The sequence below is a fragment of the Pleurodeles waltl genome, chromosome 5, assembly GCF_031143425.1.
Source record: "Pleurodeles waltl isolate 20211129_DDA chromosome 5, aPleWal1.hap1.20221129, whole genome shotgun sequence".
Lineage (NCBI taxonomy): Eukaryota > Metazoa > Chordata > Amphibia > Caudata > Salamandridae > Pleurodeles > Pleurodeles waltl.
In genome coordinates, this window is record NC_090444.1 from 401362315 (window position 1) to 401384849 (window position 22535).

The window sequence follows — 22535 nt, forward strand, 5'->3', positions numbered from 1 at the left end:
TAACTGTCAAAAATGGTAGCGCACAATGAATATCAAGGGTTAAAGACGAGAAAAAAGAATTGCACATCTTGCCGATTCGAAAGGCCACCATGTAACTGTCAAGAAATGGTAGCGCACAATGAATATCAAGGGTTAAACACAAGAAAACCGATTTGCGCGTCTTGACAATTCTAGTAACAGCATGCAAATGCCACAAAAATGCCCAAGCACACATTCACAAGCGCAAGAGTAATTTGCTTATCATGCAAGAATTAGGCTCAAGAATTTGAGCGTCCTCGAATAACGGGATCGGGGGCCCCAGCCCAACCTCCGTCTTACTGCCCTGATTAAGGATCACCAATATACTATGAAGGGCAGAGGCCTGGAAGATCAAAGTAGGACACCGGAACAGGAGCTCAGGAAGTTGCTGCTGCTCTGCACCGGGACCTCTGAATAGTGAGCACGTGGAGCTGGGCTGGCTCCCTTTTATAGAGTCTTGGCCCAGCCCACAAGGCATGCTGCAGGGAAAGCTTCTAGAAGGGACTGGAAAGGGACCACACCCTGACATACTCTGAAAGCCTGCAGCAATACATTGCAAATGAACAGTATTTATAAGCACCTTAAAAATAAGTATTCAGGGTTGAACTCTGCAATGCAAAAAGGTTAAATAACAACATATCAGCACAATGCATATATTACGTTATCGTGAGAGTGCTGGGTTTTTGGATTCTAGTCACCCGTAGAGCGCGCACTGCCCTGGTGTTGACACATTTCTCTTTTCTCGCTTAAAGCAGACTGCAATGGCAATGGGACAAATGAAGCAACAGAGAGAGCAAAGTCAACACACTGTCACCTGGGAGAGCAGATCTGCACCATATCTTCAAGGAAATGGCACAGTTCTGCTCACCCCATATGCTGGCGCCCTATGAGCTGCCTTGTGCCAAGGCAGGTACCTTTGCACTGTAGTGCAAGGGTGTTTGTGCTATGGGCAGGATAGCTTTTGAGCAGGAAGTGGTCTCTTCCTGAATAAAAATGACCCTTTGTGGCTTTTTACTGTAAGAAAAAGATATTTCTCTTGTTACGCCAGTCTCAGACAGGTGCTGGATTAAGCTGCAAGTTAATGCTCACAAGCCTTTGTAGTTTTGAATTTGTGGTAAAAAAAAAAACAAGAGTGGATGTACAAGAATGACCATGGAACACCAATGAAATTCCTCCCTGGCGCAAAGTACTGCAAGACAGCGTAGTGTGCGAATATTTTTTTTTTTAGAAAGCAACAAACACAGCCATTTGCTTTGCTTTATAAAATCCCAACAAGGACTTTGTCGCGAGTATATGTGAAAAAAGTCACCCAACTCACGAGAAACTCTCAATATGTCCGGTCCATATTTATTAATTGAATGCAATCGATGGAGGTGCAGAAGACTGTATGCCTTTGTGCTTGCTGCAGGTAATTTCTATCATAAAATATCTGGGTATAAACACTGACAATATGCCCATTACTTGATTCCACAAAATCCACAGTGGTCCAGTGGATAAAGTGCCATTTTGCTTTCCTCTGAATGGGGAAGAGTTGTGACATCATTAGGGATGCTCTCTGGTTGACAACAAACACTTTTTAAGAATATACATGCCCCCAGGTGGTTGGTACCTATTTTGAGAATGGGCAACCCACAGAGTGCCATGGTCAGACTGGCAATCTAGCTCTGTCCAAAAGAATGAGCTGACAGGTCAGTATATGGGCCAGCTTCTCTCTGTTTGTGGGCTGCTTTTTACTTTGGGTTTCTCTGATGTTACTACAAGCAAGTACAAATGCATATCTTCTCCCACACCTTGTAAGACACTTATACATAATCTATTTACATGTTTAAAATTGCCCTGATTTGTAAATGTGGCCATCTTTTTTACCTATTTGATTGGGGCCACATTGCTTTAGAAAGCATCATTTTCCATGGGAAACATAATCCTGTACTCCTCAAGGGGTGCAATCACACCCAAAGAAGAAAACAAACATTTTGGCTATTTATTTTTCTCCTATGGGAGGAATGCATAAGGGGCACTTTGGGGGTCATTACCACCCTGGCGGAAGGCGGAGAACCAGCGGTAAGACCACCAACAGGCTGGCGGTCTCCCTTCATGGAATTATGACCATGGCGGTTACCGCCATGGTCATCCGCCGGTTCTCTGTTCCGCCCGCCAGGGCAGAGACGACCGCCGGGCTGGAGACCTGGGTCTCCAGCCCGTCGGCCGTCACTATACCGCCGGCGGTATTTTGACCTGGCTTACCGCCGTGGATTTCCTGCGGTTTGAACTGCCACGAAATCCATGGCGGTAAGCACTATCAGTGCCAGGGAATTCCTTCCCTGGCACTGATAGGGGTCTCCCTCACCACCCACTCCCACCCCGACTCCCTCCCCTACCCCGCCACAACCCCTGCCACCCCCAAAGGTGGCAGCGCCCCCCTCCCCACCCAGACCCCCAACATCACATCACCCATTCCCACATGACACGCACGCAGGCACCACCTACACACTCACACGCACACACGCCAACATACATGCCTATATACACACACACAGGCAGACACGCACACCCACATTCAAACATTCATGCACACATCCATACTGACATACCCACAGACATACACGCACTCATTCCCATACACACAACACCCCGCAAGCATACACGCACTCACACCCCCCTTCACGTACACACACGCACACCCCCATGCAAGCGTACAACACCCAACACCCCCCCAGCCCCCTCCCCTCACGAACGATCGACTTACCCGGTCCCAGAAACCTCCGGGAGGGGACGGGAGCCATGGGGGCAGCTCCGCCGACACCACACCGCCAACGGAACACCGCCACAGTGAATCACAGGACGTGATTCGCTGGGCGGTGTTCTGTTGCCGTGGCGGTGGAGGTGGGGCAACCTCCACTTCCCCGCCTCCCCCCAGTATGGCTGTTGGCGGCTCTCCGTCCGAAAAAGGACGGAGAGCTGCCAACGGTCATAATAGGCCGAGCGGAAAACCGCCACCACTGGCAGTCTTTCGCACGGCGGTCCCTCAGCGGTCTTTCAAAAAGACCGCCGAGGTCAAAATGACCCCCTTTGTTTTCCCTGGGGGACATGATCATGCCCTCCATGGGGGTGCAATTGTAACGACCAGGAGAAACAACTATATTTTATAAAAAATAATGCCACTCTGGGAGCGGACCATATGCCAGAGGGGATGACAATCAAAATAAAGATAGTTGTGCCCCCCATATTTTTCGCCTGGGAGGAATAATCCTTGGGGGGAAAAAACATCCAGAAAATAATGCATGCCCACCAGTGTGGTTCTGCCCAACTTCCAGAGTGGTCAACCCCCAAAACGCAGTCAATCCCTGGTGTCTAAAGGATCCTGCTCTTGGATCACAGTCATGCTGTAATTGACAAACAGGAAATATTTTGAGAAAGGCACAAATTGCAAGGGGAGACCTCCTCTTTCCACCAATGCAAAATTGGGGAGGCCTCATTAGGGTCAAAATCCTCACTGGACTTGGAGGAGAACAATCCCCTCTCACCGGCTCCTCTGGTGGGAATTAGTGATGTCAGCAGGACTTGTGGTGCACTAATGTCGCAATTGGGCTGTGAATGATGCAGGATCAATTCTGCTTCACCTCCAGCCTTTAAAAAAAGGAATTCTCTGGTGCAAGTACTAGAAGATCTTTTTAATGCCTCTCCAGTGACGGACAATGGCGGATGGATGCACTGGGGAGGTAGTGAGGGCACAGGTGTGTGGCCCCATTCCCCATTGAAAATTAGACCTAGCCCAGGGGTGGTGGTGGTCCCTGGGACTTTAAATGGCCATGGAGGGGGCCACACAGCCCTCTCTCCTTTTTCCTAAATCATCCTGGCCCCGGGGAGCTGGTGGACCATGAGACCAAGGGTGGGGTCCCCATGGCCCACCTCCCATTTTGCAGATTGGCCTTTACCTGGGGAGGTGACAGTCCCCCGAGCGCCATAAACAGCCCCAGGAGAGGGGCTGCATGGTCCACTCCACATTAAAAAACTGTGGCCTGGCCCAGGGAGTTGCAGTCCCCGGGTCTGAAATCGGCCATGGGGAGGGGGCCACGTGCACCTACCCCCCCCAATTTAATTATATAAAATTGCCCCGGGGACATGGCCCACCCAGGGCCAAAGATTAAATAAACATGGGAGACCGCACTTGTTGTTTTTTTTTTTTCCGGCATCCACTGGTCATTCATGATTTTTGCAGCAATTTTTTTTTAAAGAAATGCTTTTTAGCCCAGTTGTGTCCCTGGTGAACCCCACCACCCTGCCCTCCCACATTTTTTAACTTTTTTTGGGGTACTCGGCTGCCAACTCTTTCTGGTTGAAAGTTTGGCGACCAATTAGATATCAGCATGAGATTTGTTGGATCCTCAGAGGAGCCGCGTCCCTATATTACAATTTTTTTTTCTTTAATAACTCAAAAACTACTAAATGGATTTACACTAAATCACAAAAAGGACTCTTTCTGGACCATGAGTTAGCTTTCTGCCAAACCTGGTATAATTCCGTATAGCGGCTCGGGCTGTAGTCATGTCCAAATTCCTATGGAAATTGCACGGGGAAAACGTGTTTTGGAACCCCTCCTTTTTCTCAGCCTGAAACTTTCAACACAGCAGTTACACTCAGGTTCATACTATTTTTGAAAATGTTATGAAGATTCGTCAGATGGCGCCAAAGTTATTGGTAAAAAAATGTGCTTTTCCTATGGAAACTAAGGGGCATATTCATGAAAAGTGGAGCATCATGTCAGGATGTGCCATCACCTCATTGCCCCCCTAATGCCACCATCTCTGAGACGTATTTATGATACGGCGCACCATGGTGCATGTTAGGAAACTAGCATAAACAATGCTGACGTTGATTTCGTGCTTTGCATTGAAAACAATGAGAGTGTAATTTCAGTGCCTGCCTTAGGCAGGCATTAAAATGACTTTACAAATGGAACAATGGAAATTCATAGACTCCACTGAGCCATTTTTCTGGGCCTCCTAATGCCGGGACGCCCCCCTTGCATACATTATGTCTGACAACCTAACGCCACATTAGCAGAAAAAACTATGCTAATGAGGCGCAAGGTGGCGCTAGGGGCTTCTTAAATCGGGCCCTAGGTCCTAACTATAACTACCTACTGGCAACTGGGCGGGAGGATCCATGTTGGCTACAGACTGGTAGGAGGAACGGGTGTCTATGGATCCAGGGATGGACAAACAACTAAACAAGGTAATACTATGGCTTTGTTATATTGACAATGTGCTTGTGATATGGAATGGAGCTATGAATGAGGTTGTATATGTTTGCAAATGTTTGAATGAGAATAATATGAATCTAAAGCTCACCATGACAGCAAGTGACAAAGAGATTCATTTATTTTATATACATGTGGATGTATCTGACTTCAAGCTATTAGCATCATTATTTAGAAAGAAAACAGCAGGAAACACCACATTACATGCCCAAAGCAATAATCCAGGCCTCATGAAGTGGAATATCCTGTATGGGGAACAAGTCAGAATAAAGAGGAACTGTTGTGCAGAGATAAATTTCATGGAACCAAAAGATGAGATGATTTCTAGATTCAGGATGAAGGCTGCCCAGAGAAAGTACTACAAAGAGTTAAGGACAGTAAAGCTTCAGTTGATAGGGAGAGATTGCTTTATGGTAACAGAGAACCATTGAGTGACCCATCAGGAGAACTGGTTAACATAGGAGAAGAAAGTAAATTGAGGGTGATAACACGTGCAATAGGGAGTCCAAGAAGGTAGAAAGTATCTTAAAGAAAGACTGGGAAATCCTGAAAAATGAACAGACTATTTCAGATGCCATATGGGACAGACCCAGTATCACATCCTGTAGGAGCAGGAACAGGAAGAATATGCTAGTGAGAAGCCATTTGCATATACAACCGCAAAGAACAAGACTGATGAAAGAACCCAAAGGATTTTTCCCCATGTGCACACTGCAAGGCTTGCAAGTATATTCCTAGTAGGACTATTTACTCGGACCTCTTCTGAGACAAACCCTTCCAAATAAGACATCACATAACATGCAAGACAGACCATGTGGTTTACTGCATTGAATGTCTGTGTCCAAAAAGATATATTGGAAGCACAATTTTTTACGTCAAGAAATGTATTTTGGAGCATATTAGAGCTTTTACCAAACAAACCCCAAATATCCAGTGCCACGACATTTCAAAGAGAAGAATATGGGCGGCTGGACCCAGATGATATTTTTTGGCCTAGATAGGGTCAGTAGATATCAAAGAGAGGATGACCAGTGCTTGAGTTTAAGGAGGCTTGAGTCAAACGATAACATCAGTCTAGAGACGGAAGAACCAGGGGGTCTAAATAGTAAGGAACAGCTGACAGCACACTTTGAATCTAAATGATATCTAGATCCCCCCTCTAAAGTATGTACCTGAGATGTGTGTTTTTTAGACTTTTTTTGAAGATTGTGTTGAGTTTTTTGTCTTTTCTTCACTTTTGTGCACTTATTCTCTTCACTTTTATAGGCAGGTATCAATAATGCATGTGTAATAAAAGGGTCTTTCGGACCATGTTTGGGAAACATCTATGATATTTACACCCATGTGGAAGCAAGTGACAAATTAGAGACTTCTTGGTACTAAAGACATTATGTAGAGGTTCACATATAAAGGAATATGCACCCTCTGAAAGGAACTGTAATGGTTGTCTGGGTAATGACAATATGTTTGCCTACTAAAGAAAATCAATATGGTGAATAAGGGTATGCCCAGTAGGGCTTCAACTAAGTGCAAGAGAACACCTTTGTGATACCATTATGAATCAGGGACTTATGAGATTGTAGACCCAAACAGCCCCGGGAGTGTGTGACAGTAGGTCCACTAGGGATTCAAAGTGGTGTGAAAAAATACATAAATTTCTGTTTTATTGATTGTCCTACATGTGGTCTGTTTACACGGTTTTGTTTTTGTGTAATTACTGATGATAGGAGAAAAGCAAATATTTGTCACTTATATTGTGTTTATTTCCATTATCTTTGTATGTGCCATAAAAGATGGATTTCTAAATGTTATATGATGCAGATGGTTTAAATAGTACACAACCAGTGTTTTGTTCATGTGTTTTTGTCCTGTGAGCATGAGTGCACTTTTCTCCTGTAACAGTTGTGGTGTCAAGGAGACCACACTGACCCGTGAACAAGACACTTTTTCTTTGAGCCAAAACATGTTGGATTCTGTTGTACCACAATAAAATAGTTATATTTCACCCATAACTCTTGCCCTCAGCATGCACAGTTTTTTCTTCAATATTTTGGAGTAATTTGGGGTAATTAGCAGTGCAAGGGGAGGGCCCCATGACTTGGCCCACCCAGGGGGTTAAGAATGACAACGCACAAGAGCCAGCGCCTCCTTTTGTAAAAAATATTTTGCCGGATCCGCCACGAATCACGGCAATTTTATTTTTTTAAAGTGCTATTTTGCTCTAGGGGGTTTCCCTCTGGAACCTCTCACCAAAACTAAGGGGTCAGTGTGACTCTACCCTGGCCCCTTTTGTTTTTTGAAAACTTTTTTTCTGGGACTTGGTTGTGTCCCAACATGGCTGCCAACACTTCCTTCTTGGCAGCCACTCGGATGTCAGCACGAGATCGGAAGGGTTTGCGAAATCCTTTGCATACTTATATATACAAATTTGGATTTTCAGTAATTTCTCTAAAACTACTAAACAGATTTGCACCAAATACCAAAAAGGCCTTTTTCTGCACCAAGAGCTACCTTTCTGCCAAATTTGGTGTAATTCCATCCAGTGGTTTCGGTGCTATCGCTGTTCAAAATCCTTAAAGAAAAATTAAACATATTTTGGGACCCCTCCCTTTTTCACGCCCCCCGCTTGATGAATCACCTCAAAACATTACAGACTGAAGTTGAAGTGACTACCGTTGTTTTTGGAAAATTTTGTGGAGATTTATCAAATGATGCCAAAGTTTTTAGCAAAACAAAAAATGTTTTTTTCTATAGAATCTAGGTCCTAGTTATGACCACCTAGTGGCAACTACCACTAGGTATAATATATACATATATATTGTGGTTGCAAGTAGCTACTTATAGATAGGGCTATCTTTTCATTGAACAAGCGTTTTTTGACTTGCCTATATGTTTGGTGCCGTTTGACTAGGAAATTTAGACAAAACTACAGCCCGAAACTCTCAACAGAATTACTTAAAATTTAGATGAAAAGTAGCTCTTTGTCCAAAAAAGAGTGCTTTTTGTTCTTTGGTGTGAACTCATCAATACATTTTGAAGATTTAGAAGAAAAATAAATATAGATATCTAGAGGTCTGAAGGGTTCGCAAATGATAACAAGCTTTTGTAGGGAAATGCAGAGCTCTGATTGGCTGCCAACACTTCAACCAGGAACTGTTGACAGCCATCTTGGCACTCACCTTGAGGCGAGTCCACAAAAAAAGATAAAGAAAAAAGAAAAAGGGCAGGCTAGGGACACCTTGACACCTTAGCTCTGCTGCTGGGATTCGAGAGGGACACCCCAGGGCAAAAATGCATTATTTTAAAACAAATTGCTGCACATTCACTGTGGGTATGTGGATTTGTTGCAAAAAATAACAAAAAACAAGTGTGGGCTCCTGCGCTTCTTTATAAGAACTCCTCGGGTAGGTCAAGTCCTGGGGCCCCCCCCCTAGAGCAGTTTTAGTCCCCGGGGACAGCCACCTATGGCTTATTTATAATAAATGTGGGGGGCCGCAAGCCCCCCCGCAGCCGCAGGGACCGCCACTTCCCCTCATTTTCTGCTTTAGTTTGTTTTTAACTATAAATATTTTAGTTACATCCTGAAAGGTGATCTTTCTCTTTTTAATTGACAAAAACATTTTTATTTTCAATTTGTCCTGAAACATCTGATTCTAAGTATATCATTCATCAGAGCTTAAATCGCTCTCTATCTCTTACTTTACTCTCTTTATCTCTCTCTTTCTCTCTCTCTCTCTCTCGCTCACTCTCTCAGGGTTGACTGGTTAGGCGGGTTGGCCGCAGGGACTGGCCACAACCCAGGCCCTGTGGCCAACCACTGTTGGTGGTCATTGGTTTAACTTTTAGGGGGTCATTATGAACATGGCGATAAACACCGTCAGCCGCCGTTGCGATGGTGAACAGAAGACCACCATATAAAGGTGCCAAAAACAGACTCCGCCAAAATTTCTGCTACCACCAGCCACCGCCAGGTCCTTGTCAGCGGAAAGGCTGCCCATCCCACCCCACCAAGCACACACATCTCCCGCCCTCTAAATAATGATGCACATATCTCTGCGGCGGTTAGTGGATGCTGAACGGCCATTGGCGGTACAGACCGCCACGACCAGCAATGGGGTCCAACAGCAAGAAATGCACACATTGGCAAGAATGAAACCCGCACAACTGACACACATCCACAACACTATAAAACATGAACAGACACACTCCACAATCCTTTGCATCACCAATAGGATAAGCCAGACTGACAACACTACACGCAGACACTGAACGCAAAATCACACAACTCACACCCAATCACACAACAGCACCCTCACCAATATCGACACAATACACCACCCACAACACACACCATGGCAACCCCTAAGCACCCACGCTTCACAGAAAGGGAGCTAAGAACAATGGTGGATAAAATACTCAAGGTTGAGCCACAAATCTTTGGGGCACAGGTCCACCACACATCCATCACCAGGAAGATGGAGTTGTGGCAGACTATGGTGAACAAGGTCAACTCAGTGGGAAACCATCCACGCACGAGGCACGACATCCACAAGAGATGGAACGACCTGTGTGGGAAGGTGAGGTCAATGGCATTGAGGCACAACATTGCGGTCCAGAAGACTGGAGGAGGACCCCCATGTACACCCCCTGAATACACCGACCTGGAGGAAAAGGTAGTGGCCATCCTGCACCCTGAGGGCTTCACTGGACTCACTGGAGGAATGGACTCGGGTAAGTCATCTACAATTACCCCATATCTACCACACATATAATGCATGCACCACCTCATCCCTCTAACTGCCACCAGGATCACACCCACCCTGGCCTCAATCACCACATCCAGGCACCTTGAATGCCCACAAACCCACGAACAGGCCCACATCCCTCCCCCTGTGCACAGCCACCCACCCCTGCAAGGTATCACAATGGCACTACACCACCCACAATACACCATCACATCCTATGCACAATGCAATGGTAACCCCACAAAAGGTCCCTGCATGGCCCAACAGGGAAATAAAATTGCACAAAAAAGGGCAGAGCTGTGCATTCTCATCCGAATTAGTAAATGTAACATACATGTCCATTCCCTCCTACAGGTACCACCACCCATGCCACCCTGATGGATAGGCCAAGGAGTGCCAGCGCCCCACATGGAGACAGAGGCACCACTCAGGACACTGGAGAGGGAACTGTGGACACTGAGGAATACCCTAGCCCATTACACAGTCCTGGACTGTCACCCTCTAGCTGCCCGACACAGGACACCACTGACACCCCTACCACCCAGCTACCAACATCTGCACATGCCAAACGACCCCACACCAGTGTATCCAGGCCACAGACTAGGCGAACACAAGTACAGAGGCCACAGTCTCCACCTACCAACAGGCAACATGACGATGGCCCCAACACAAGTGGTACTGCCAGACCTGTGCAGGGGACACTGGCACAGGGGTCTATGCCCAGTGGGAGGGTATCAGTGGCCCAGGGGGGAGGCCAAAGGATGGATGCTGCAGCTAGGAGGAGATCTCTGAGGTCCTAGGAGCATACCACCATTCCCAAGACAGGATGGGCCAGATCCTGGCCACCCTGGAACAGAGTCAAAGGATGCAGATAGCCCAACTTCAAGAGACCATGGAGCAGTGGAAACAACTTAATGCCACCATGGCCACTATTGCAGGGGTGCTGCAGCACTACCACCCAATCCAGCCCGAGACTCCCACAAACCAGGAATCCCCTACCACTGACCACGACACAGACCAGCCATCAACCTTAGCAGCAGCAACTGGACTGGTGTCACTGTCTAAGGACACACAGGAGACCAGCACCCCTATCCGTATAGCCCAGCACCAGACACTCAAACGGTCCCTCAGACCCAGATATGGCACTGGAACACCTGCCAAGACCAAGGCACCCTCAAAGAAGTGACTTTGACATGAACTGTCTCTCAAGTGTGCCACTGTGCTACCATCCTCACCGGCCAATAGCAACTCAACAACTTGCAAGGTACAGATGGACCTATACCCACGGCCACCAATCGCTGAGACCATGTAGCCAGTACAGACATCCACCATCAGCCCACTCCCTATCACTGTTATGCGCACCAATGCGTTCCTGACTACAAATAAAACACATGTACACCAATTCCTATGTCTCCTGTCATTATGTTGAATCAATTGTAATTGTGCATGCATTTGCCAGTTAAATTCAATAATCAGACCTTTATTGCAGGAATGGCACCCCACGCACAACATTGTGTGGAGTAAACAGAAATGTACACCATGTTGGTTATCATGGCACATGGCACCTTAAATTCATGTAACAGTGTCAATGACTACAGACCCCACATCCCCATAGTGAATAAGTCAGACTGACAGTATGCAGTGCCGACAACATCATCAGTGAACAGTACCTCATAGTCACTGGAAGTATAGTTGGATCAGATGGTTCCTGGAGTGAACATCTTCCCCCTCTTCATCATCATCATTTCTCTCATCCCCTCTCAGAGGAAGCAGGTCTGGATATACAGCACCCTCCTCCTCCAGTAGGGGGATATATTTTCTCACAGCCTCGGTGTGCAGCATGCAGCAGTCCACCCCTACTCTTCACACCTTCTCAGGGCCATAGCACAGGGATCCCCCAGAGAGATGGAGGCAACAGAATATAGCCTTCAGGATACCTATAACGCGCTCTATCACCCTCCTAGTACGTCCATGGGCCTCATTGTAATTCCTCTCTGCATCTGTCCTAGGATTCCTCACTGGTGTCAGGAGCCAATGCATGTTGGAATAGCCAGAATCACCTGCAAAAGTGGGCGAAACAGGACTGTAACAAACTGCCATCACTTGCAGACAGCCTGGCTGTCAGCTATGTACAGAAAACGGGTCAAACACACTCACCTATGAGCCATCCTCTGTCCCCTTGTAGTTGTTCCATCATGTGTGGCACACTGCTGTTCCTCAGGACAAATGAATCATGGCTTTCACATGTGAAATGTACTGGTCTGCAGTACACACCAATTGTATGTTCATTGAGTGGAAGTTCTTCCTGTTTCTGTACACCTCTTCACTTACTCATGGGGAGTTGAGAGCTATGTGGATACCATCGATGGTACCTATCAAATGGGGAATGTTAGCAAAGGCATAAAAGTCTGACTTGATGTCAGGGAGTTCAGCCCTTGGTGGAAACTTCACATATGTCTGCAGGTGTAGTACAAATGCATCTAGGAGTTTGGACAGGATAAGGTTAAACATTGGCTGTTAGAACCCTGCACCCATGCCCACTGTCACATGAAATGAGCCTGTGGCCAGGAAATGGAGTTCAGAGAGCACTTGCACTTCAGTAGGGATGGCATGCTGATTCCGATTTGCTGGTCTCAGTACAGGATCCAGTAATGCACAAAGTTCATGGATAGTAGCACAAGTGAGTCTGTAGTTGATAATGATGTGACGTTCCACCATGGTCTCCAAATCAACAAGAGGTCTGTGCACAGATGGGGCCCTCCCTCGCCACATGGGTCTGTACCTAGGAGGAGTGGAGATCACATGTGAGGGACACACATTCATTTGCACAACCTGTTGTGCATAAAACACTGCTGTACAACATGTAGGTTACACACAAGCACTGGAGGATGTACAACTGGAGTGACATGTTTGAACTGATACGTCTGGACTGTTGTGGGCAGTAAATATTAATTTGGGCATGTGACTGAGGGCTGGGGTCCATAGGGCCTGCATGAGGCCCATGACCAGGAAATATCTGTGTAGTACTTGCAAAATGGCAGCCCCTTGCCATCCAGATATGTAGCAGTATAAGTGACCTCATATCACTGGCAGTTGTTGTTATGGCGTAAGGCGGTGTTCACCATTCATTGGTTAACATGGTTGTCAATGGGAAATGTGAGCCTATCTTGATTGCCGCTGGCGGTGACGGTGCACACCGCCGCGGAGCGTACACCATTTCATCACCCCAGGTTCACTTGACTCCCGGATTCCATGCATGGAAGTACTCCACTGAGTTTGCTGCTGTGTCCTGACTGGTTACTCAAATGGCAAGAGTCACAGGGGAAAGGGCCCCGGACTTCATCCCGGAGGAGCTGGCGAAGCTGGTGGACGGGGTCCTACCCCTGTATGCCAAGTTATCTGGGCGACCAGAGGTGCAGGTGAGTAGGCGGATGGCGTGCATGGATGTGTGTGTGTCGCGCCGCACCGCGCGGCGCGAGCCGAGCGTTTGGCACAAGCCGCGCGTTCGGCTCGGGCCGCGCTTCGCGTCTTTAAGACGCGGCGCGCCCCGAGCCATTCCTGCACCCTACGAGGCCCCAAGGCTTACTTGGGGCCTCGCGCTGCTCTCTCCCTCCGTTTTGTTGGGGTCTCCTGACCCCTCTTACCTGTTTGGGCTCCTTTTCTTCTTTCTTCTGTCTTCTTTCTTTTTGGGTCTGTTTCTTGCTCTTTCCTTTATGTCTTTTCCCCTTCCCAGGTTACCCTTGTCTTCCCAGCATTCCTCCTTCCCTATTCTCTATGGTTTCTGCTCCAGTCTATTCTATCTACTTTCCCTATCCAAGATGGTGTCCTTTTTCTTCCTGTGGGTCACTTCCTGTTTTATGGTATTTAAGGGTGGTGTTTTCTTTTCCTCTTTGCGCCGCAACACTCTCTGTTCAGTTAGTGTCCTCGCTCCTGATTTCCTAGCCTTTGGCTCTGGATTTCGCCATTTCTGTGTTATTACGTCAGTTCTTTTTGATTCCTGTTCCTCTGTTCTTGTTTCAGGAATCCTCTGCGAATCTTCTTGGAGGTTTTTTCCTCTTCTTCTGAAGGGGTTTTTTCCCTCTGGCGCTACTTTCTCACGGTCACGGTCTGTCCTTGGCGTTTCCTTTGCCTACAGCACCGTGGCTACCAGAAAGAGTCGCCCCTTTTTGGGCCAAAGTCGAACTCTCAAGATCCACGCCTCAAGATCTGCAAACTCCAGGCGCAAGCAGCACGTGAGTCGTGACAGATTGCAGCGCCTAACCATCCCGACGTCTTCTAACACCATGGAAGACACTGTGGTAGCTGCTGCAGATCCGGATCAAGCTCTTCTAACTACAATTCAGCAACAAGCTCAAGAATTACAGCAACTACGTAGTGAGAATGCTGCGCTGCGACAGGCTTTGGCTTTCCGTAGTGGTGATGTTCCGACGCTCTCCGCCTCTACCCATCGTTTTTCTGGTGAACCAACCAAGCTGCGTGAGTTCCTTGATTCCTTAACAGTGTACTTCGCCTTCCGACCCACCCAATTCTCCCATGACAGAACAAAGGTGGGTTATCTCATCAGTGCCTTATCCGGTCCTGCCTTGGCCTGGGCAACCCCGATGGTATCATCTAACGATCCGGTATTGTCGGATTATTCCGCCTTTGTGAACCGCTTCAAGCTGATGTTTAGTCGTCCGGGATTGGAGGCTTCAGCGGAAGAAGCCTTATGCGATATTCATCAAGGTTCACAAGATGTCCTTCAATACATTACACGCTTTCGTCAACTAGCGGCAGAGACCACCTGGGTGGAACGTACTTTGGTGACTTTGTTTCGTAGAGGACTCAAAGAAGAAATAAAAGATGAACTAGTACATTCCACCAGAGTGGAAGATCTTCGTGGCCTGATGGATCAAGCCCTCTCCATCGAGTATCGCCTTCAGGAACGGAGAGCAGAGAAGAGAAAGAGCAGAGGGTCTTTTCAACCAAGCACCTCACAAGTTTTTCCGCATCTTTCTGAGGAACCTCGCCCTCCTGTCAGAGACACCGAAGGAGAACCCATGCAGGTGGATACAACTCGAGGCCCTCTCTCCGCTAGCGAACGAGAAGATAGACGAAAGAAGGGTTTGTGTTTATACTGCGGTTCTGCCGGCCACATACTGCGTACCTGTCCAGTACGTCCATCAAGGCCATCGGAAAACGCCGCTTCCCGTCCTCTGTAAGAAGGGAGGGGACGGGATTAGCAGCTATACCTTCCATCAGTTCTTTCAATGACAATACCACATCCTTGTTCATTGTACCAGTCATGTTACAATTACCTGATGGCCGTCAAGAGAAGACTATGGCACTACTAGATTGTGGAGCTAGTGGTATTTATATGGATAAGAAGTGGGCCACTACTCAACAAGTTCCTATACAACCTAAGGAGATTCCAGAACAAGTACACACGGTGGACGGATCTTTGATATCATCGGGTCCAGTTGATACAACTACCCTGATGCTGAATCTACAGATCGGTAACCATCAGGAACACATCTCCTTTGATCTTATAACTTCCCCCAACCATACCATCATTCTTGGAATCCCGTGGTTCATCAGACATAATCCATATGTGAACTGGGCTACCCGGACGGTTTCCTTGTCTTCACAGTTCTGTCACGAGCACTGTTTTGCTTCAGACAAGTATTGGTCGCCTAAGAGATCAATAATCACGGAGGGTAATACCGGTTCGACCATAAATACAGTCCAAGGAGTTCCTGAACACTATTTGGATTTTCAAGATGTCTTCCAAAAACCTTCCAAACCTGTGTTACCTCCACATCGAGATTACAATTGTGCTATTCCCTTGGAACCTGGCACTATCGTTCCTTTTGGCAGGATGTATTCCCTCACGGAAACTGAAAAGGAAGTTCTAAAGGAGTATTTGGATGAAAATATTCAAAGTGGTCTTATTGTTCCATCGTCTTCTCCGGCCGGGGCTCCTCTCTTTTTCGTACCCAAGAAGACAAAGGATCTTCGCCCTTGCCTGGATTTTCGAGGCCTGAATAAAATAACTATTAAAGATCGTTATCCTTTGCCTCTCATAAGGGACATTTTAGAGGCAGTCAGAGGGGCCCAACGGTTTACCAAACTAGATCTACGGGGAGCCTACCACCTTTTACGCATTAAAGAAGGAGATGAGTGGAAAACGGCCTTTAGGACTCCATTTGGTCACTTTGAATACAGGGTAATGCCTTTCGGTCTTACTAATGCCCCGGCAATCTTTCAGAGATTTATGGACTCAGTATTCTCGGATCTCCTGAATCAGACAGTTGTAATCTACCTTGATGATATTCTTATTTATTCTAGAAATCCCGAACTCCATTCTTCCCATGTGAAACAAGTCCTTCAACGACTCCGGGCCCATCAACTATTTTGCAAACCCGAAAAGTGTGAGTTTGACAAGACGGAAGTCAAATATCTAGGATATCATTTAAGTACCACCGGTGTAGCTATGGATCAAGAAAAGGTACAAGTTATTCTAGATTGGCCTTCTCCATCTTCTATTAAAGAAACACAATGCTTTCTAGGATTAGCGAACTTCTATCGACAATTCATCGCAGACTTTGCAAAACAAACTAGCCATATAACTCACACTTTAAAGAAGGAAAATCTTATTAAAGGGTTTGTCTGGACTAAAGCTGCCGAAACAGCCTTTCAGGATTTAAAGAAGGCATTTACACAAGCTCCCATCTTAAGACATCCAGATACCAACAAACAATTTATTGTCGTCACCGATGCTTCTGAAAAAGCCATTGGTGCCGTCCTAATCCAACAACAAGAGGATGATGGTCTTGAACATCCTGTTTTCTATTTGTCTCATATACTCTCTATTGCAGAACAACATTACTCAGTACTGGAAAGAGAATTGTTGGCTCTGAAAACAGCTTGTATTGAATGGAGACAGTTTCTGATGGGTTCCAAGGAGCCTTTTGAAGTGAGAACAGACCATCGAAACTTACAATGTTTACGAAATTTCGTATGCCAAAATAGTCGTCAAGCTCGTTGGGCCTTCTTCTTCAGCCAGTATGATTTCTACATTACATATATTCCTGGCTCCCAAAACATTCTGGCTGATGCTCTGTCGCGTCGTTATCCAGATTGTACTCCTGTCCCAGCTCAACCCCTACTGGAACCTAATAAGATCATTGGGGTAGCTCAGTCTTTTCTGGAGGAGGTACAACTGGAATACTCCAATCTATCTGATGATGAAGTAGAGAACTTAAGGCCTCTTTTACATAAGAGACAAGGATACTATTATTATCACGATCTGTTATTCATCCCTACTAACAGAGTTAGAGAAAAGGCATTACAAATGTGTCATGATTCACCGGTTGCTGGTCATAGAGGCATCAAGGCCACACAAGAACTGTTATCACGATTTTTCTGGTGGCCTACTTGGAAACAGGATATTGAAACATACGTTCAGGCTTGTCCCACATGCGCTCAAGTCAAGATTCCCCGAACCAGACCTGCAGGATTACTCCAGCCCTTGCCGGTTCCGCCAACTCCATGGCACACCATCTCTACTGATTTTATGTGTTCGTTACCACTTTCAGCAGGAAACCGGGTAATCATGGTCACTGTGGACTCCTTTACTAAGATGGCTCACTTCACTGCCTTGAAAAAGCTACCTACATCCCAAGAATTAAGCCAGATATTCATCGAACATATCTTCCGTCTTCATGGACTTCCTCATACTATTATATCTGATAGAGGAACTCAGTACATTTCCCGGTTTTGGAGGTATTTTTGTAAGACACTAAATATCGATAGAGCTCTGTCATCGGGCTTCCATCCTCAGACCAATGGACAGACCGAGCGTCTGAACCAAGGCTTAGAACAATACCTTTGTTGTTTTTGCAACTCAACTCAAAGCAACTGGAACACTTATCTCCCTATTGCTGAATTCTCTTACAATAATTCAGTCCATAGTGCCTCCAAGACCACTCCTTTTTTCTGTTCTTATGGTTTTCATCCTACCTCTTTTCCTACTTCTTCTCGGTCTCCCACTCCCTTGCCCGCTATTACTCATTTTTCCAAACGTCTTCTACAAATCCATAGACTGATTCGTTCTAATCTCTTACACACCAAGAGATATATGAAGAAAGTAGCAGACAAGAAACGTAGGGCCACTCCGGACTACCATCCACAAGATAAAGTTTGGCTTTCTTCAAAATTCTTACCCTCACGTCTTTCTCAGAACAAATTCACACCTCGCTACTACGGGCCTTTCCGTATTCTCCAGTTGCTTAATCCTGTCACTGTCCGTCTTCACTTGCCTCACACGTGGAAGATTCATCCAGTCTTCCATGTCTCCCAACTCAAACCTTATGTACCAGATCCGTATTCTCATCAGTTTTCCTGTCCTCCTCCTGTCTTAGTGGATGATGTTCCTGAATATGAGGTTCAGGAGATTTGTGACTCTCGTCTTTTTCACACCCGTCTGCAGTATCTGATTCACTGGAAGGGTTATCCTCTCAGTGAATGTTCTTGGGAAGATGCATCTTCTGTTCATGCTCCTCTTCTGACTCAGCGCTTTCACCGTTTATTTCCTTTCAAACCAGGGCCTTCGGGAGGGGGGCCTACTGTCGCGCCGCACCGCGCGGCGCGAGCCGAGCGTTCGGCACAAGCCGCGCGTTCGGCTCGGGCCGTGCTTCGCGTCTTTAAGACGCGGCGCGCCCCGAGCCTTTCCTGCACCCTACGAGGCCCCAAGGCTTACTTGGGGCCTCGCGCTGCTCTCTCCCTCCGTTTTGTTGGGGTCTCCTGACCCCTCTTACCTGTTTGGGCTCCTTTTCTTCTTTCTTCTGTCTTCTTTCTTTTTGGGTCTGTTTCTTACTCTTTCCTTTATGTCTTTTCCCCTTCCCAGGTTACCCTTGTCTTCCCAGCATTCCTCCTTCCCTATTCTCTATGGTTTCTGCTCCAGTCTATTCTATCTACTTTCCCTATCCAAGATGGTGTCCTTTTTCTTCCTGTGGGTCACTTCCTGTTTTATGGTATTTAAGGGTGGTGTTTTCTTTTCCTCTTTGCGCTGCAACACTCTCTGTTCAGTTAGTGTCCTCGCTCCTGATTTCCTAGCCTTTGGCTCTGGATTTCGCCATTTCTGTGTTATTACGTCAGTTCTTTTTGATTCGTGTTCCTCTGTTCTTGTTTCAGGAATCCTCTGCGAATCTTCTTGGAGGTTTTTTCCTCTTCTTCTGAAGGGGTTTTTTCCCTCTGGCGCTACTTTCTCACGGTCACGGTCTGTCCTTGGCGTTTCCTTTGCCTACAGCACCGTGGCTACCAGAAAGAGTCGCCCCTTTTTGGGCCAAAGTCGAACTCTCAAGATCCACGCCTCAAGATCTGCAAACTCCAGGCGCAAGCAGCACGTGAGTCGTGACAGTGTGATGGTGGTGGATGCCTGTATGCATGTGTGCACGATTTGTAACTGCACAGGCATTGAATGTTTGACAATTAGCATGAGTGAGGTGGTGGAATGATGTTGTTAACTGTCTGTCCCATAGGGGACATATAGCCAGTGGTATCAAATGGGCATTGTCTGACCTCTGTGTTACTTTTCTGTGTGTCCCCTACAGGTCAGCACCCATCAGAAGAGGGGACTCTGGCAGGCCATCACCAGGGAGGTGCGGACCCTGGGGGTCTGCAATCGGCGGAGCACCCACTGAAGGAAGCGGTGCGAGGATCTTCGGCGCAGGGCCACAAAGACCTGCAAAGCCCAGCTACGGAAGTCCTCCCAATGAGGAAGGGGTGCCCGTCAGGCCATCACCTCCCTAATGCGCCACATTCTGGCGCTGGCATATCGAGACTTGGACGGGTGCTTGAAGGCTGCACAGCAGATACAAGGGGGTGAGTACCAAGACCATTTTATGCCTCCTTGATGGATGTCTGAGGGTGCTATAGTATGTATGCTGTCTAGTGGCACGGACACTGACTGGTGTCTTACAGCAATACGTCCCCATGGGCATTTAGATGTTTAGGGGCATGTCTGCAGTTCATCAGGTCCTTCTGTAATGTGGAAGATGGTTGTATGCTAGGGTTGTGGCCACTAGTCACGAGCATAGGCATGACTATAGCGGTAGGTGCTGCGTGTTGGTGTAATAGCTAAGTGGGAGTGTGAGTGAACCAAATATGTACATTCATTCAGGTGTTAACATATTTCGTTCCTGTTTTGTCTCCCCACCCCTGTACTCTTATGTTGTCTGTGTATATCAGCATCATCTGGCGAGGGAGCAGTGGCACCGGCGAGTGGGGATGCAGCGGCCCACGGTTCCAAGGAGGCAGAGTCGACCGACGCCGAGGGGACCAGTGGGTTGGAGGGCGAGGGGAGTACCACGGGGGAGACTACTACCACTGGCGGTAGTGACTCTGATACCTCCTCCGATGGGAGCTCCCTGGTGGTGGCAGACTCTATTGGACCCACCCATTCTTTGACATCTTCCGCCACCCCCATTCCATCACCGCCCTCCCAGTTGCTTCCCACCCAGTTGCCCGTGCCCACTCCCCCAGAAGCCCCAGGCACCTCATCTCTGGCCTGAGTCAGCCCTGCTGCCCTAACTGAGGAGGCTATTGACCTCCTGAGGACCATCCCTGTAGGGCACACAACCATTGTGAATGCCATCCAGGGGCTAGCATCCCAGATGCAGCAGTGCAATGCATATCTGGAAGGCATCACAGTGCCATGTGTGGCCTACAGAGATCATTGCAGGCTCTGGCCTCCTCTTGACGGCAGGCAGTGTCCCTGGTCTTTCTGTCCCCCCTCCAACAATCTCTACCCCTTCCAGCACCCCATTCCCTTCACCCATCCCAAGAACATGTTCAGATAGCCATGCACACACCTCAACACACAAAAAACATACATAGAAACACAAGCACCTCACTTTCCTCCACAGGCAAACACACAGCCAACATACAAAGCACATATGACAACATCCATTTCTCCCAGTGTGTCCACCTCTCCCGAATCCCTGTCTGTCACCTCTACATGGACACTCACAAGCACTGCACCCTCAGTCACTGTTGCTGGCCCCATTCTTGCAGTCACCACAACATCAGACATCCAGTCATGCACCCCAGACACCACACCTGCACTCACCACAGCGACTTTGAGTGACACTTGCAGCACAGTCACCAAACTTGCAGACACCCAGACAACATCCATTTACACTGGCAGCCTGTCTTGTCCCGCTGTGCCCACCCCCCTCCTCCCAAGACACCCTAACGTTCCCAGACACCCATCCAACACACATCCACCATACCTCACCATACTGTACAGGCACATGCATCCACGTCAAGCATACCTACACCCATTACGAGCACTCCCTCTACCTCCACTCCCACACCTTTATCCATGTCAACCCCGACTGCCCCTAAAAAACTTTTCCTGTCCCGTGTTGACCTTTACGAACCCGCTGGCCCACCCTGTCTCGTCCCTAAATGTGCCCTCCTTCCACGTCCAAGTCCGTCCCTGTCCACCCTTCCCATTCCCGTGCCCCTTCCCCAGTGAGCAAGAAGCCACGTGCTGGCCCTGGTCCATCTACCACCCCCGGTCCAAGCCTGCTCCCCCACCTTCCGGCTAAACCCAAACCCCCTCCCAAACATAAACCCAAGCTCCTGCCTCCCAGACGTAAGTCCCAAACCACACCACTCCCTGCCCCTGTTCCCTGAGGTGCCTCGCTGACACATTGATGTCCATTTATGGTGGAGTGCTATGTGCACATGTGGGAGTCTAGTTTGGGCCATTTGGGCCCTTCAGCCTTTTTTTGTTGGACTGGCCAATGGCCTCACTTGGACAATCAGCTATTACATTTGTAATAAAGTTTGTGTGTCCAGTGTTGGTGTTGGCACACTCTGGATACATGGTTCATTGTGGTGATGTGTGTACTTTGGGCAGGTTGTCTTTGCCTTCTGTAAGGTAAGTACCTCTTGCTCAGGTGTGTATGGCTTGTGATGTTGTGAGGGGTTGGTGGTGCGTTGCAGGGTGGGTGGAGTGGGTGGGTATGTACCTGTGCCCTTTCTTCCCTTGTTTAGTAGTTTGCAGTACTAACTGTGGTTGTCTTCATCGGCAGTCACGGTCGCAGAGGTATATGGTAAGGAGCAGGACTGGCATGATTTCTCTCTCCATGTCTGCTTCGGCGTGTTGTGTGTGCCTTCGGTGATTATTTCCTTTTATTTGGTTAGTTTCCGCCAGGCTTTGAGTGGTAGTGGTTCCCGCCCCAGAACTGACGGTGGTCTTTTGCTTCATTATTTGTTGAGCGGGTGGGGCCTTTCTGTTGGCCTGTAGGCGGCCTCTTCCATCGATGTCGGCATTCCTCTGCTGCTGGTGAGTGGTTTTCAGGCTGCCTGGTTTTCATGTGCTTTATTATTTGGCGGTCCAGACCGCCAGCCTGTTGGCAGTAGTTACCGCCACAACCGGCAGTGCTGTCTTTCCTGCCGTGTTCATAATGAGGGCCATAGTATTGAAAATTACTTTATGTTAAAAAAAAAGACTGAAATTC